Genomic DNA, 15,924 nt, shown 5'->3' with positions numbered 1-15,924 from the left:
TTTTAATAAGCAAAATCAAATTATGAAATTCACAATTGTACATATTTATAAAATATCCCAACAATCAAAACAAAATAGGACCAAAGTATCCAAATACGTGTACCATGAAAAATATTCAAACATATGTAAACAACAAATATCATAATTTACCATGTTTACCAAATAAGATAATATTCGTAACTGGCTGAGAATTTTATTAGCATGTAGTTCAACAAGAATTGAAATTGCTCTTCCATTTCAGTCTGCTTCTTTCATTTCGGCGCTTGCAACCCTATTTTCCTCGATTTGCTCCCTCTATGTGAGTTTCAATGTTCTTTCTTTTTCTAGGTCTAGTCATTCTGTCTCTTTCTGTTGTTGTAGTTGTGTTGTGTTCTCATCCAGCCATCATACCTATAATTAATATAACACATTAAAACAAAACCACCGTTATGGCCTAGTAGAATCAAATATAACTCATTTATACCTATTATGGTTCATTCCAAACAATAATAACCAAATATATGCATAGGCTCCCAAACAAATTTGATTTCAGTCTCGGATTCGATCTTGGACTGAAAAGGACAAGTTGTCTCGAATTGACCCATTGTTGAGTTTTGACTTGTATAGTTTGTTTGGTCTATTGACAGCACTCAATTTTTGCTATTCAAAATTGAATATTTTCAGATCAATTTGTTTCATGGCATTTGGTTCAATTAAAGGTTACTGACAAGTATATTGAAATGCTTCGTACCACTATAAATCACCAACACGTCATTAAACCTTACCTTACCTATATAATAAATATTTGATTCATTGCCACCAAATAAGATTAAAATGAATTAAGATAGAACTAGGGGCGTAAGGGTGTTCCTCGGTTCAGTTATTAGTTTGTAACCAAATAACAAAGCAAACTGAACCAAATAAGATAAATGCTTAACCAATTCAAACAACTGAATAAGAATCCATTGGGTTTTGGTTGAAAACAGAATAAGCTGGTTTCAACCAGATAAAACTTCTGTCTCGCTTTTCGTCTCGAACCGTTTTTACGTGTACCATTTGGAACCGAACCGTTTTGATGCGAACCATTTCGACGCGAACTGTTTGGAACCGAACTATTTTGACTCGTACCGTTTCGACTCGAACCATTTGTACGTGAACCGTTTGGAACCGATTAAAACGTCATTGATCCAATTGCAATTCGTGTAAACAATTAATTAAACCATAGGGTGTTGGTGAAACCACACCTTTATGACGAAAATCTAAGATCCACACCATGGAAGCAACGAATTGAGTATCCATAGTCAAGTCTTTAAAACGAACCCCGAATGCCCGTAACTCTGAACACGCGAAGTCCGAGAACACCTTTTCATATAAACCTGATCAAATACTCGAACGGATTCCATAAACAAGAAAATCCGGTTTCTGGTTCGCCAGAAACAGCAGCGACACGGTGGTCGTCGGTTTTCGAGTGGCGATGATGTGGGCGGAAGCTGGCGGGGAGGCCGACGACCTTGGGTGGCAGCGTGGGGCGGTATGGTGGCCAATAATCGTGCCAAAATAAAATGATCAATCTTTGCAAGTGGCTGGCCTATTGGTTGGAAACAACTATTTTTATTGATAAACCTTCCACATAAAGCGAATCCAAAAATTTCAAAACATCTATAAAATTACCTAAAATCAATTATGCTGTTAACTAATTAAGTTATGACAAAAAAATCATGTCAAAATAAAATGGTTAAGAACTCGGAACAGTGTCTACAGTAGGGTTCACTTTCTATTAACCAAAAGTGAAAATCGGTGTTGCGAAAACATTACGACCTCTTAACCATCCTTAAATTAACTTAAAACCTTTTTTTATAACCTAAACAAATGTGTCCGTAATGGCAACATAATTTTCAACCAAACTAATCACAACAAGACTAATAAAAATATATGTATGAAAAAACTCTACTATAACATAACAACATTAAATATTTAAGTCCCATTTCCGAGTTATGGATGGCCAAGGAAGAAAGAAAAAGTAATTCACGCCATTTATCTCCTAACTGCCTGGAGTATATGGAAGAACAGAAACAATAAAGTTTTCAATGACGCAATAACGGATCCAAACAGGCTAGTAGAGGAAATTAAAGTGGAAGCGTTCGATTGGGTAAACAAAAGGTCGAGGATTCTTGGGATAACATGGATCGAGTGGAGTAACTTTACGATTCTGGAATAAGGTTAATTGACTGTTTTCATTATAGTTGTGTATCCCTTGATGTAAATTCAGTTTTTTGCTTCCTTGAGTTGTATTATCCGGGTTATAGCAGCTTGCTGTAAGTCGGTTTTTGAGCATGAATAAAGGTTCCGTTTTTGTCGTTCAAAAATATACCTTGGTTTTATGTGTTCCTTATGTCTTGAGTTCTAGTCCTGACCCGCTGACCACCTAAAGTCAACATATGAAGATAGTTTGATTATAAAATTTTCCATAATTGATATTCATATATAGTTCGATACTGTTTTCCACACCATCTTTCAACTAAAACACACATTATCCATCATTCAAACATTTATTACCTTGAACATTACATGAATATTTAGATTGCATTATTTATACCACTTTCTCATTGGCGCATTTCGTGCAACACTTAGCGGGTGAAATAAATATATAAGCATTTACCTTATCTACTATCCCTTAATTCATGCATTCTTTCATATTAATTTTGCGGCACAACTGAATCTTTTTTCTATATATAAGCCAGATATACAAAGAACATGAATAGCAAAAAGCCAAAAAGTACATCATCCTAAGGCCGGAGGGTATGGAGGCACCACCAGGGCCAGCTCACCATCTATAGCGCCACCCGGCGCTATACCTCCACACTGAGCCATTCAAGAAGGGGCGTTATAGGGGAGGCTCCATGGTGGTAACAAGCTGGTTTCGCGAAGAACGAGGAGAGTTATAGTTTTTGTTACCGTTACAATTAAAAAAAAAATTAATTTCCTTTTTTATAAATTAATCCTATAAATATCCAACATTCTCAACATTTTTATACCATTCTTTACACTTTCTCTACCTTTTTTAATACCATTCTCTACACTTTTTTTACATCATTCTCTACAATGTTTCTCAACAACCCAAACCCATGGGACCCAAGCAATCCGTTTTGGCAAAGTTTGCAAAACAACGAGCAAGAGAACCGGTATCGGCGAGACCCGCGTACGAGTGAGCTTGGATATTATCCGATACCATTAAGCACCCCAACTTCTCCTCATCCCACCACTCCACCGATGCCTGGTTTTTACGGGTATTATTCTCAACCCCTTTTTTTCCCTAAAACATACCTCAAAACATACCCCAAAACATACCTCAAAACATACCCCAAACCCAAAACATACCCGAAATGTTTTTTTTTTCTTAATGAAATTATGTTTTTTTTTTAATTTTCTAGTTATTAAAATTGCCTTTTAATTTAAAAAAATAAAATATATAAATAAAGAAATAATTAGGTAATGATGACGGTGACTCCATCGCACACCCTGTAAGTTAAAGGGGGCGTGATAAAGCCCCCTGACTGACGTGGATCCTACGTGTCGCGGACGTGCCTTGATAAAGACCCTAGGGGCTCCATCCCACACCCTCGAGCCTAATAGAGTTGTAGAACAAACATACTCATATACTCACCTTCCTTTTTAGTAGCTAGGATGCGATAATAATGTGAGTGCTTGTCGCAACAGGTATTTGGAGCCATATACATACTTGCCACCATATACATACTTGCCACCATATAGATTTGGCCCAAACAAACATACTCATATACTCACCTTCCTTTTAATTGACCAAGATTAGATGTATGGTCAGGAAGTGTTTTTAGTTATGATCATTAATGAGTTTCAGCCGTTAAAAAAAAAAAAAAAAAAAAAAAACTAAAAAGTTAGAATGTTGCTCCAAATATCAAGTTTTTTTTGAAAAATAAACTTCATTAAAAAAACAACCCCGATCAAAACGGGCAAAAGGCCAAACAACAACACACCCCCGACCCAAACGGGCAAGGGAACAAACTACAACATATACAAAAGAAATTTACACCAATCCACCCATCTAATATATTTACACGAAGATCTATTTTTAACCTATCCGTAACCTCTCGATTTAATCTCTCCAAGGATGTCTTGTGGGCTTCGTTTGATCTCTTTGAAAATTAACTCATTCCTATCTTTCCATATGCACCAACATGAGATAATCACAAGACCATGGATGATTTTCTTAGTTTCCTTACCCATTTGACAAGAATTATGAATTTCCATGATATCCTTGAAATCGAATGTGAAGATGGGGGGTATTTTACAGCAAGCGCTAAAACCCGACCAAATCTTGTTGGCCATTATGCATCCAGTAAATAAATGCTCCCCCGTCTCCTCGTAACTATCACAAAAGGGGCACATAACAGAAGAGACATCCACATTTCTTTTTTTTTTTTTTTAAATTAGCTCTCGTAGCTAATCTGTCCAAATTACCTCTCCAGGCCATAATATTGCATTTTAGAGGCACCCATTTACTCCACACAAAAGTAGGAGGTTGACCATCCACTCTATCACCAATTAGCGCCCTTTTCACAGACTTCACTTAGAAAACCTCCGAGTCATCGACCAACCACTTCCAACGATCGTCCGCATTTGACATCGTAACAGTGTTAAGGACCTCTTGACATTCCTGCCATTCCTTGCGCTTCGCTTCACACTCAAGCTGCCTATGCTAGTTCCAAGAACAACCTTCGTTTCCCTGATCCTCATTAAACTTGTCTGCTACCCTGCACATTTTAAACTTTTCTAGAATGAACATATGGGGCCATCTTTCCACGAATGGAAGATCCCCCACCCATGTGTCCATCCAGAAACAAATCTCAACCCCGTTACCCACCTTACCCAAAAACAACCGATTAAACCTTTCCCGTTTAATTTGATTTTAGAAATCACATTAACAATATTTTTCCAGCACCCAGGAATGTTGCCGTTAAGTGGAAAAAAAGTTCCTATGGTTATTATTAAAGTGGTAGGCTTCCACCACCTTCCTCCAGAGATTGTGACTCTCCACCCTGAACCTCCAACCCCATTTAATTAAAAGAGCCGTATTAACCTCTTTAAGTCTGGTTATACCCATGGTTGCAAAAGTCGCTAGGCGCTCCCTAGTCGGTCGACCGGGGAGTTGAGAGTACTCGGTCTAGGCGGAGAGTACTCGGGGAGTACTCGGACATGTTAACTTATAAAGAAATTACTTTTTGGAGATTAAATATATGTCAAATAACATAAATTTACTAATATTTATAATAAAATATGTGAAAATGATATTCATTCCTTAATATGTTAGGCATAGAAATTATGTTTTATTATTATTTAAGTCAAACTAGGCCCGAGTTGACCTACTAGATCCAATTCTGGCCAAGGTTGACCGCGTTTGACCGGCTCCGAGTAATTAGGCGGAGTCGAAGAAAGTCGCCTCGGCAGCATACCTTGTAGCGACTACTCGGGGAGTACTCGGCCTTGGAAACCTTGTTTTACAACCATGGTTATACCCAACCCCCCCCCCCTTTGGGCCAAGTGACCCGCTCCCAAGCTACCCAATTCATTTTGTTACGATCAATTGACCCCCCCCCCCAAAGAAATTTTCTCATTTTGGCTTCAAGAACCTTAATAATCCTACCGGGAGCTTTGTACAAGGAAAAATAATAAATAGGCAGACTTTCCAACACCGAATTAATCAGAGTAAGCCTTCCGCCAATGGACAAAATTTTAGCTTTCCAAACTGACAACCTTTTATTGAAAACCTCTACTACCGGGTTCCAATTATTAATTCTATTCATATTAGCCCCTACCGGAATACCCAGATAAGTCAACGAAATATTATTGATTTTACACCCTATCTCATTAGCCAATTCCATAGCAACCTCAGCTCCCACACCCAGCCCGAAAAGATTGGATTTATTTAAGTTAATTTTTAATCCAGAACATAAATAGAAAATCCTAAGACATCTAGTCACATTAACCACGTTAAGCTTATCCCACACCCCCAAAATGAGAGCATCATCAGCGTACAAAAGGTGTGTCACACCCCAACCGATGGCGGAATCATCGGAGTGGGCCGAAGATAGATTGCTCATCACACATAACGCTAATTGTGACAATAGATTTAAAAATAATTTGATTTCATTCATAACAAAGTGTTACAATACATGGAACTTTGAAATACAACATGTTCAATACAAGAAAGCAATACAACAAACGAGTACGAAATTGGTACAACATATTAAGACCTAAGACGTCTAAATGTGTATCTAAGCATCATCACTACTTCAGTTTCAAAGCATCGTCATCCTCAACCTGTAACATGTTTAAAAATAACGTTCAATGCAAAAGCAAATGCGAGTATACAAGTTTTCATACGTATCATAAGAAAATGCGTTTAAATAATTCCACATGGCAAGCTATTGATACAAGATAAACAATAAAATCGGCATGTGTTCGACTAATCAACCCAATGATGAAACGCAATAAGCTCGTGACATAACCTCAAGAATACGGGTGGTGCATTAATCCTGTAGCACTATATATGTCAAGGATAGGTTCGTACGAAGTTAATGATAAGTGTAACACAAAACGTATAACCCCAAGTTTAAAGTATCAACTAACAAGTATGCATGCATGTATAAGGAATGTTTGTGCATTTAAGAATAAAGTTCAAGTGTAAGTTTATAGTTTAACATGTTACACCCCAAAAGGTGGTAAACGAAAAGGGGGTTCAAGTATACTCACAAATATTGCATATGCTTTCCGATTATCCAAGTGTTGACGAGTTGGAATTAGGGGATTGAGTGTATACGGATTGGAGTTCATGGTATGCTTAAGGTCGGAATTCGGAATTTAAAAGTACATGGATTCTTGACACTATGAAACCCATAGGGTTTGAATGTTTTCATGGGTTAAAGTACCCATTAGAATCGTGACGAGTATTATGTTCTTAGGTGGTGTAGCCTACTATTTTGACAAATAACCATTAGGTTATCATTAAAAGTTTAGTTATTATAAGTATTATATATCTTTGTAGTATATGTTTATAGGTTCTAGTCTACAAGAATGTCATATAAGTCAAGCATGAGGTAGGAAGATAAATCTTCCATTTAGGAACCTCTTTGTGTTTCATACAAGTCATGCATGAGGTAGGAAGATGAATCTTCCATTTAGGAACCTCTTTTGTTGTCACCAATACACAAGTTGTCATAAGACAACAAGGATGGTCATGAACATACATTAAAGAATTGATGTGTGGATTGTAAGTAGGATGGCCCAAGCTATCCAAATAATCACACATATTCAAGTTCAAGACTTGTTCATCACTTATGGGTTAAAACCCTTTTAAAGTATAGAAAGTTTTGAGGCTTAAAACCTCTGGATTTGTATGTTACAACCTTGTTTTTAAGCACACATAATCATAGTCTTGATTAGTGGCATAGGACATATGAATGTATAAAGAAAATATAAGTTCATGTATGTTTAACAAATTTTCCTTCCAAAACAGAAAGTTAGACCTCATTTTGGTCATGTTTCACCTTGTTTTCCATGGAAAACCTTGTGAGAACAATTCTAGAGGTGTTCCACACTTTGTAGAGGAAGAAGAACTGAAAAAGATGGAAGAAAGGTGAAGAAAAGTGCTCATTTAGCACTTAGAATAATGTGTCGGGAGGCTTGGTTTTATAGTTGAGTGAGGTTAGGTGAGTGTTTAATGAGGTTTAGAAGCCTATTGGTGAAGAATGGAGGTGGAGGTTGGAGCCATAAATACAAGATTCAAAATTTATATTTTAGGGTGGAGGTTGGAGCCAAAAATGCAGATTCAAAATGTGGGATTTAGGGGAGGTTTGGCTTTTTGTCACAAATGGTCCCTCAAGTTTGAGAAGTATGCAATTAGGGCCCTAAAGTTTGGTTTTAGGGTGTTTTTTAGTGCTTTTCACGTAGTTTCAAGCGTGTAACAAGCATACAAGTATCGTAAACTTAATAGTGATGTCAAGTATGTCCATGTATGTGAAATTATGTAAAACAAGCATCGGTGATGCCGGTTGTAACACATAGTTGTCGGTTATCACACAAAATGCAAGTATAGGCGATTTACGGTCTATAACACATAATTGCAAGTACAATTAATATGTAGAAGGTGGTTACAACTATAATATGATGTATTATGATGTATAATAAGTATTGTAATCATTAATTGTTGGTTAATCACAAGTATTGCACGTAAACGCGTTGAAAGTCGGTTATTTGCACGTATCGTCACATAGTTTTGAATTAGGGTCCGTTGCATGCGATTACAAGTATAAATTGAACATAAAAAGTATAAATGGAACATAACTGATACAAATATGACTTTCATTATGATCGGTGTCTCGGATTACAAGGTTTCAAAACGAAATACGATTATAAGGAATACAGGTTTCCAAAAATAGAATTACAAGACAACTTTCTAGTTGAGGAAAGTTATGAAAAAGCGGAGCATTACAGTCTCCCCTCCTTTAGGAAATTTCATCCCGAAATTTGTTCAAGAGGAAGACCTTGGAGGAAAAGCATTTTGGCTAAAAGAATGACCGTCTAAAATTGAGACTTGGATGTTTTGAAATGTTTTGAAAAGTACGAAATTTTGAAGGACGGAAGGATAGGTTTTGTAAAAAGAGTTTGTTTAATTAAAATGATTTGAGACATTAAACATGAGTAAAACGTGCATTTGTGTGTATAGTCAAAGTGAATTTAAACAAGTTTGATTAAATCGGAATGGAGGGGTATCTTTAAAACATGGTACCTAAGATGTAAAACTTTCGTATAAAACAGTAAGCATTTCGATGAAGAGTGTGGTCGCACTGTGTTTTGTAAAAAGTTTCATTGGTTTCAAAGAGGTATCATAAACCACATGTTTGTAGGGAAATTATTCATTGACGAGGAACGAGAACGTTAAGTATTTTAAGTAAAACGATTTTTTTGGGAGGTAACGGCCAACTAAGTATGGCTGCTCATAAATAAAGGATGGAAAGATAGTTTTAACCAAGAAAGTATTTTAGGATTCGAACGTTGATGAAGAGTGTGAAACACGAGTGTTTAAGTGCGTATTTTACATGTTTTGTTCGGTTTTATGTGAGTATATGCTTAGAATGTGTTGACTACGAAGGTTTGTGTGTCTGCAGGTAAAAACACGTAATTTAGCGAAGATACAAAGGTTAAAGATAAAGGGAAGCAACAAGGCACATGGATTTTAATTAATATCAATCATCACACCATTAGATGTTCATGTGACTTTGTGGGAGGCATTAATTAATTTTTTTAAGGAGGTGAACATTGGGTGAAGGGGCTGACATATGCATATTCACGTGGAGACAATTGTTTAGAAGGAATTGTCACATGAAAACATCATCATCATCATCATCGAATTTGGGCAGCCACCAATTTGATTTTGGGCATTGATAACCACTCGAGATGATTAATATCATCTAGCATCATCATTACAAAAAAAATGGCAGCCTTATTAGGAGCATTCAACTTTGGGAATTAAAAAGGTTTATTTTAATAACTCTACTTGGTGGGCTTCATAAGTGGGCAACAATACATTATTTTTGGGAGCAACATCACGAAATAGTGGAGCCATATATAATAATCATTGGGCTCTTGAATGATGGAGAATGGGCTGCAACAATAGACAAATTTTGGTGGGCTTCATGTGGGATCGATGAGTGGGTGGCAGCCCATATCATCACACGCAAGTACGCATCAAAAACTTGCATTTTCAGCTGAGATTAGAGTGTTTTGAGAGTGTAAATGAGTTGGAAAAATCAAAATGAGTGTTGGGAGGCTTGGTTTTATAGTTGAGTGAGGTTAGGCGAGTGTTTAATGAGGTTTAGAAGCTCATTGGTAGAGAATGGAGGTGGAGGTTGGAGCCATAAATATAAGATTCAAAATTTATATTTTAGGGTGGAGGTTGGAGCCAAAAATGCAGATTCAAAATGTGGGATTTAGGGGAGGTTTGGCTTTTTGTCACAAATGGTCCCTCAAGTTTGAGAAGTATGCAATTAGGGCCCTAAAGTTTGGTTTTAGGGTGTTTTTTAGTGCTTTTCACGTAGTTTCAAGCGTGTAACAAGCATACAAGTATCGTAAACTTAATAGTGATGTCAAGTATGTACATGTATGTGAAATTATGTAAAACAAGCATCGGTGATGCCGGTTGTAACACATAGTTGTCGGCTATCGCACAAAATGCAAGTATAGGCGATTTACGGTCTATAACACATAATTGCGAGTATTATTAATATGTCGAAGGTGGTTACAAGTATAATATGATGTATTATGATGTATAATAAGTATTGGAATCATTAATTGTTGGTTAATCACAAGTATTGCACGTAAACGCGTTGAAAGTCGATTATTTGCACGTATCGTCACATAGTTTCGAATTAGGGTTCGTTGCATGCGATTACAAGTATAAATTGAACGTAACAAGTATAAGTGGAACATAATTGATATAAATATGACTTTCATTATGATCGGTGTCTCGGATTACAAGGTTTCAAAACGAAATACGATTATAAGGAATACAAGTTTCCAAAATTAGAATTACAAGACAACTTTCTAATTAAGGAAAGTTACGGAAAAGCGAAGCGTTACAAGGTGAGATATCATAGTGTCATTGTTAGGGGTTTGAATTCCTCTAAACAAGCCTTCTTCTTCATCTTTGCGCATAATGCTCGAAAGCGCTTCCATAACCATAAGAAACAGAAACAGTGATAAAGGGTCCCCTTGCCTAATTCCTTTAGAACATTTAAATTCAAAGGTCGGAGACCCATTAAAAAGCACCGACGATCTGGCCGACATTAAAACCCCCGCCACCCATTTGCACCAAACCGAATGAAAACCCATTTGACCCATTAAATCCAGGAGAAACTTCCAACTAACATTGTCGTAAGCTTTTTCGAAATTGATTTTTAATAAGAAAGCCTCTTTTTTCTCTTTTTTAACCAAGCAATTAACTCATTAAGCATTAAGGGGCTATCAAGAATGTACCTGCCTTTCAAAAAAGCCGATTGATTTCCCAAAATAACAGAGCTAACAACCTTCTTGAGGCGATTCACAAGAATCTTAGAGATAGCTTTGCTTATTACCCCTATTAGGTTGATCGGTCTATAATCTTTCAAGCCCACCGGGTCCTGGTTTTTAGGAATCATAGTTATAAAGGACGAACTGCACCCGTCCGAAATCTTACCTTTGCTGTAAAAAGAAGCTAAAATAGCCGTGAAATCCTTTTCAAAAAGATGCCAATATCTTTTAATGAAATTAAAGTTGAATCCGTCAGGCCTAGGCGCTTTATCGGCCCCACAGTCAAAAACCACACTCTTTATCTCTTCATCCTTGAAAGGCAACGTCAGAAAAGCCGCATCCTCCCCCGACAACCTCTTGATATTATGACAGTAAAGATTTGGGCTACATTCAACCTTTCCCTCAAACACCTTTTTATAGAAACCCATAATCTCTTTTTTAACCAGCGTCGGCTTAGTCTTCCAAACCCCATTAATCAAAAAACCAGGAATAAATTTTTTGCGCAACGACTGTTGATATACCCATGAAAAAAAGCCGTGTTATTGTCTCCTTCCATATCCCATCTTATTCTAGCTCTTTGTTTGAGGTCTTTACTTTTTCATTCTTCTATCTCTTTTAATAATTTTGAATATTCTAATTTTGACCATTCGTCCTCTTCGGATAACTCTTTGCCTTCTGCTAACTCCTCCAAATTTTCTAGATCTTCCTTGAGAGTCGACTCATTATCACCTTCCTTAGACAACACCTCCTTTTTCCACCTTTTAATACTTTCCCTAATCACCTTAAATTTATGCATCAAAACCCAATCCGCCTCCCCGAACCCAACAAAATTATCGGTCGCCTTGTTAACTACCTCGTCAAAATCCTTTCTTTCCATCCACGAGTTAAAAATCCTAAAGGGCTTGGGCCCGAAGTTTTTGTCCGAACAATTCAATACTAACGGACAATGATCCAAATACACCCGACGCAACACCCTAAGGCAAGCCACCAGCCATTCAGAAAAGAAACCCTGATACACCAGAAATCTATCTATCTTGCTTTGCTTATTACCAATGTCATTTATATAAGTAAATTTCCTTCCTTTCATATTATATTCTCTCAAGCCATTTTCGAGAATAAAATTATTAAAATTAGCAGCGCAAGATTTATGAAGATTAGAATTCTTTCTCTCGTCCTGATTTCGAACAGCGTTAAAATCCCCCATAACCACCCACCAACCCGAGTAAATGCCCATATGTCACACCCCGATATTTCCACGTATTACCGGTGGGCCCGGTGGAGAGTATCGTGACGTAGTTGATATCATCATAGTCAAACAACACAAATTTAAATGCACAGCGGAAGCAAAAGATAGATTTATTTCAACTGAATAAATTGTAATATTAAGTATCACAAATAGTTGAAACAGATCCATAGGCGGATCGAAAAGAAAAGGAAAATTCTTCAATAGAATTTAACATCTAGAGCTTGCGAGACTTGATTATTGATGTCTGGAGTAGCCAGCCTATTACGTATAGTACCTGCACTTAGCCTTTTTGGAAAATACGTCAGTTTACACTGGTAAATACAACTTAACTGACTCATTTTGAAAAGAGTTTGAAAATTAATTTGAACGCACTTAGGCGAAAATATCTTTTATAACTTGGGACAATTACTTAAAAATAATCTTGTATATAGTTTTACTTATTTGTCGTCCGTCAGGGCCGGTTTGTAGGGTCGGACAAGATTAACTGACACGCCACATGTATAATGCTGACAAGGTTGATTCCTTTAAGTGGATTACCAGCTTTACATAACGCACAGTCAGGTGTACGCCTACACCCCGTGCTTAGGTCGTGGCCATTTCTTTGAATGATGCCAAGGATATCCGGGACACGGTCATTTAACCCCCAAAGGCCATACACCAAATAATACAGATTAAAACAGGTTATGTAAATACATAAATCACAATCCGATTTAAATGACTACATACCCAACCAAGCGGTATTATTATAATACCGTATCCCAAGCCCGTATAGGGAAAATAAGTTAAGAGTATTTACCTGAGCAAATTTATAAAATTTATCCCAGTCGTATACCACCAAGCAAGTACAGGTAGTTTTTACTGCGCTCCTAAATCTGGAACGAAGGTTTTTAATAACCTATTAGAATCCTAATGGGTCTTTAATTAAGCTTAGACTTGGACCTGTTAGTTTTTAAAAGGAAGACACGGTTCAAACGCATGATAAAGCGAAGACCGGTTTAGAATGTGGTTTTGACCCTAAAAGCTTGGATACTTGTTTAATATGGGTAAACTAAACACATTCTGAATTTTGAGATGAAAATGATATGGTTTGACCCGTTTCGGATAATATATGCAAACTAGTTACATACGCCGATCCGAACGCGAAAAGTGCGTAACGGGTAACCAAATGAGTCATATACAGGTTTCCTAAATTAATATGCCTTAAATATGTTGTGACATCAGTAAGATATCTTCTATTATGCCCCAAATGAATTTAAACTCAAATTATGCCCCGTAAGGGCATTTTGGTCATTTAAAAGGTTATAAAAGAGTTTAAATAGAATTCTGAGTTTCGGGTCTGATGTAATCAATAAAAATACTTAATTTACTAAGATATATCAGTAGGGTATAACTTATATGTGAAATTTATCATTTCTAACCATACTATGCACCGAAGGGGCATTTTGGTAATTTCACCTAAGGTTTAAGGGTCAAATCTGGAAATCTGAGTTTAAAACTTTTGCTTACTGCTAAAGTATAAAAATTTACTTAAAACATCAGTAGGTATCAAGTCTTATATATCTAAAATGGTTTTAATACATACTATGCGCTTAAAACGCGTAAAAAGACGATTTTAAGCGATTTCCGGGTTTTATAAGAAAAGCTGATATTTTTATTATTCTAGAAGGCTTAAAATATTTTATTTATCATATTGGATCAGTAGAAAAAGATTTAGTATCAAAAGGATTGGTAAAACTCATTTTATAGCCTAAAAGGGCAAAACCGACAATTACCGAATCAAGCTTAGAACGCTATGTTATGCTTAGCCTAAAAATAAATAAAAATCTCCAAAAATCCCAAAATATTATTTTATATCAGTGGGTAAAAAGTTTGGTATCAAAAATCGGGTTTAGATAGGCTATACGCTAATTACGCCGTTTAATTACTAAAAAACTTTCTAATTACGCTATTGGGCATAACTCCTAATCTACACCTCAAACTCATGTCAAATTTTAGGTACAAGTTTATAAATTAGTAACTAAGGTTTCTATTCTTTTATATTTTCAAAAATCATGTTTTAAGGTCAAAAGGGCATAATAGTCAACATTTAAGCATTTAACGGAAACATGCATATGAATCGGATAACTAATGAACCAAGTTGTATAATCACAGAGGGTTATACTTATATGAAACCTGGTCCTAATAAGGCTCTAAGACATTACTAAACTATGCTCTAATGGGTCAGAACTGAAAGTCAAAGCAAAAGTCTACTTTTGCAACTTTCGGTTCCGAACCGAGCTTAAACTGAAAATTGTCGAGTTGAACATGTTTAGACATGTTCTTACAGTAATTACCAAGTTATATTAATGACAAAACAGGTTGCATAGCTTCTACATTGCTAATTATGCATTAATTTGAAAATAAGCTTTCTGTTGACTTTTTAAGATTAACTTTGACCCGACAATTAATCAGAGGGTGCCCTTTTAAGGGTTTATTGCCCACATAATTACCAACTCATAGGTATTTTCAATTTGAAATTTGACTGGACAGATTAAGATTAATGACGAAGTCAAATCCTAATTACGACGGTTTGACTTTAGGCTAATTAACTAAGCAAAACTGAATTAAGGAAGGTTAATGACACTTACCAAGGTCCTATGCACGACTAATGATCACTAGGAAGGGTGCTTGAGCTTCAAAAATCTCCAGAAGTGAAGTTGTGAGAGTTTCAAGTGAGTGTGCTCAATGTTGCAACAAGTGGGTTCTTATATAGGACTTTAGATGCAACAAGATCATTCCACAATAGTCTATGGATGTTCCCTGATCATTTACAAGTGTCCCTAAGCTTGAAAAACCATCAAACAAGCCCCTAGAATCGAATATAAGGTTTCTAAGTCGGTTTAACTTGCTGAACTCGCACCTGTACATGAAATCTGTCCATTTCAGGCTGTCGCGTAGCGCGACGGCAGAGGGGGTTGTTGGTGGCGCTACGCCAGCACCTCAGTTACCAGCCAAACAAGTTTCAGCTATTTACATTTCAGCCCCTGGTCCTTTCAAATGTGGTTTTAAGTTTATTTCTTGCACTTTTGGTCCTCTAACTTGACTTTTAATGGCTCCAAGACATAATTAAACATTATTAAGTCCTTGGTTAACTTTATGATTACCCAAAAAGCCTTAAATTTCAACGTTGATGCCTTTAACCCCTCGTTTACGAATATTATCATAACTTTCTCATACTTTATCGAAACCTTGTGAAATTTTTATCACGCATTCTAGTGAGCATAATTAATTGTTATAAGGCTTTGGGTTTGCTAAAAGGTCACTCAGAGGTATACTTTAAACATGTTGACACATTTAGCCCCTGTAGTTTGTAATCTCTCACTTTCTTCCACAATTAGCTTCGTATGATCCATGATTCATTCGTTTAAGGGTATAGACATCGTGTAGGGTCGTTGAAAAGTATATTTATCCATTGTTAACATTTTGAATCCTTTTACACACATAGATTCCTTGTTTGTCAACTTTAGTCCCTCTAAATCAATTCTTTACACATTTAAAGTCCATGACACATGTCGATACATTATTGGATGTGATTTTACGAGGTGTTACACCATAAG

The 15,924-nt window shown here is 36.4% G+C and overlaps 1 long non-coding RNA gene across 1 annotated transcript; it reads right to left on the bottom strand.

Moving 5' to 3' along the window:
- On the bottom strand, positions 1-1,515 carry LOC118490595. The gene is made up of 2 exons (XR_004889496.1): positions 1,224-1,515; positions 1-390 (listed from the first exon to the last, which is right to left on the bottom strand). It is a non-coding gene; the product is annotated as an uncharacterized LOC118490595 (long non-coding RNA).
- Positions 1,516-15,924: the final 14,409 nt, after the last annotated feature.

This window comes from Helianthus annuus, chromosome 3 (genome assembly GCF_002127325.2).
Source record: "Helianthus annuus cultivar XRQ/B chromosome 3, HanXRQr2.0-SUNRISE, whole genome shotgun sequence".
Taxonomy (NCBI): Eukaryota; Viridiplantae; Streptophyta; class Magnoliopsida; order Asterales; family Asteraceae; genus Helianthus; species Helianthus annuus.
The sequence above is the reverse complement of the archived record's forward strand: the minus strand, read 5'-3'. Positions and strand labels throughout refer to the sequence as shown.